Source organism: Hemiscyllium ocellatum, chromosome 33, assembly GCF_020745735.1.
Source record: "Hemiscyllium ocellatum isolate sHemOce1 chromosome 33, sHemOce1.pat.X.cur, whole genome shotgun sequence".
NCBI classification, from domain to species: domain Eukaryota; kingdom Metazoa; phylum Chordata; class Chondrichthyes; order Orectolobiformes; family Hemiscylliidae; genus Hemiscyllium; species Hemiscyllium ocellatum.
Genome location: NC_083433.1, coordinates 10,397,726 through 10,400,345, shown reverse-complemented (window position 1 = coordinate 10,400,345; position 2,620 = coordinate 10,397,726). Strand labels below are relative to the sequence as shown.

Here is a 2,620-nt window from a genome sequence, read left to right as displayed (position 1 = left end):
TACACGCACCACCCTCTGCATGAAAATGTCTCCCCTTAGGTCCCTTTTAAATCTTTCCCCTCTCACCTTAAACCTATGCGTTCTAGTTTTGGACTCCCCGACACTGGGAAAAAGACCTTGACTATTTACCCTATCCACGTCCGTCATGATTTTATAAACCTCTATAAAATCACCCCTCAGCCTCCGACGCTCCAGGGAAAACAGCCCCAGCTTATTCAGCCTCTCCCTATAGCTCAAACCCTCCTGTTCCGGCAATATTCTTGTAAATCTTTTCTGCATTCTTTCAAGTTTCACAACATCTTTCCTATAGCAGGGAGATCAGAATTGAATATGGTATCCTGAAAGTGGCCTAACCAATGTCCTGTACAACCTGACATCCCAACTCCTATAGGAGAAAGTGAGGACTGCAGATGCTGGAGATCAGAGCTGAATATGTGTTGCTGGAAAAGCGCAGCAGGTCAGGCAGCATCCAAAGAGCAGGAGAATCGATGTTGCGGGCATGAGCCCTTCTTCAGGAATGAGGAGAGGGTGCCAAACAGATGAAGATAAAAGGTAGGGAGGAGGGACGTGGGGGAGGGGCATTGGAAATGTGATAGGTGGAAGGAGGTTAAGGTGAGGGTGATAGGCCGGAGTGGAGGTGAGGGCGGAGAGGTCAGGAAGAAGATTGCAGGTTAGGAAGGTGGTGCTGATTTCGAGGGTTGGGACTGAGACAAGGTGGGGGGAGGGGAAATGAGGAAACTGGAGAAATCTGAGTCCATCCCTTGTGGTTGGAGGGACCTAAAGAACTCTGGGACACCCGGACCAACCAACCACTCCTCCATCGTCAGACCATAGCAACACGACGGCTGGAGGAAGAACACCTCATCTTCCGCCTAGGAACCCTCCAACCACAAGGGATGAACTCAGATTTCTCCAGTTTCCTCATTTCCCCTCCCCCCACCTTGTCTCAGTCTCAACCCTCGAACTCAGCACCACCTTCCTAACCTGCAACCTTCTTCCTGACCTCTCCGCGCCCACCCCCACTCCGGCCTATCACCCTCACCCTAACCTTCTTCCACCTATCGCATTTCCAATGCCCCTCCCCCAAGTCCCTCCTCCCTCCCTTTTATCTTAGCCTGCTTGGCACACTCTCCTCGTTCCTGAAGAAGGGCTCATGCCCGAAACGTCGATTCTCCTGTTCCTTGGATGCTGCATGATCGGCTGCGCTTTTCCAGCAACACATCCCAACTCCTATACTCAATGCACTGATCTATAAAGGCAAGTGTACAAAAGGGGAAAGATATAAAAGGGACCTAAAGGGGCAACTTTTTCACACAGAGGGTGGTGCATGTATGGAATGAGCTGCAGAGGAAGTGGTGGAGATTGGTATGATTACAACATTTAAAAGGCATCTGGATTGATATATGGATAGGTGGGGTTAGAGGGTGAAAAATAATGGGAAATGGGATTAGATTAATTAGGATATCTGGTTGGCATAGATGAGTAGGACTAAAGAGTAAGACTGTTTCTGGGCTGTGGCTCGTTGGTCTAGGGGTATGATTCTCGCTTCGGGCCTCCTGATGCGTGGACGTGTGAGAGATCCCGGGTTCAAATCCCGGACGAGCCCTAGTTTCTTACATTACCTTGTGCGAAAACGGATAATCAATTTTGGGCGGCACGGTGGCACAGTGGTTAGCACTGCTGTCTCACAGCGCCTGAGACCGGGTTCAATTCCCAACTCAGGCGACTGACTGTGTGGAGTTTGCACATTCTCCCCGTGTCTGCGTGGGTTTCCTCCAGGTGCTCCGGTTTCCTCCCACAGTCCAAAGATGTGTGGGTTAGGTGAATTGGCCATGCTAAGTTGCCCGTAGTGTTAGGTAAGAGGTAAATGTAGGGGTATGGGTGGGTTGCGCTTTGGCGGGTCGGTGTGGACTTGTTGGGCCGAAGGGCCTGTTTCCACACTGTAAGTAATCTAATCTAATCTAATCTCTATGACTCTATAACTGATACCAGTTTGCAGCTGATCTTTTTGCTCGGGTGGATGTAGTGGCATTGAATGTCGAATAATTAAAAATAAATCCAGTTGGGAATTCAAAAGTAGTCCCGTTTTATCTGGAGAGTGATGGGAACGTGGGGGTCACAACTATAGGGCGTAGTAGGGATTGAATAGAGTGGATGCATTCAGGAAGATGAATATTCACATGGGAGAGAGACATAGAAGGAAAGGGTGACAGAATGAGATGGAAAGGGGTTTGTGCAGAGCATGTGCACTGGTAAGGAGCAGTTGGACTGAATTACCTGCCTCTGTGGTTTGCGTTCTGTAATTTATTATTTACCACAAATACTTTGTTCCCTTATTGAATTCTGCTTTTCTCAGTAACATGGCGTGAAAGCTTTTGACCCGTCATCTCTGCACCAGTATCTTTTTCATCTTAGTCTAATCCCACCCTCCCTCTCATCCCCCACAGGGATTTAATGGTTCTCTTTCGCGAGCAAATATGAAGGATTTGCTGTGTTCAGTGGCCTTTCCCTCAATTTCTTCCTCTTATTAAATATTCCCCAGATTGTAGGAAGGCCCTGTGTGCAACATTGTTATTTTCTGTTGTTCTGGAGCAATATTTTTACCTTACTTGAAGTTTTT

At 48.1% G+C, this 2,620-nt stretch overlaps 1 non-coding gene across 1 annotated transcript; it reads left to right on the top strand.

Annotated features, from left to right (window-relative positions):
• Positions 1-1,516: 1,516 nt before the first annotated feature.
• On the top strand, positions 1,517-1,606 carry trnap-cgg (transfer RNA proline (anticodon CGG)). The gene is given in 2 exon segments: positions 1,517-1,552; positions 1,571-1,606. It is a non-coding gene; the product is annotated as a tRNA-Pro (tRNA).
• Positions 1,607-2,620: the final 1,014 nt, after the last annotated feature.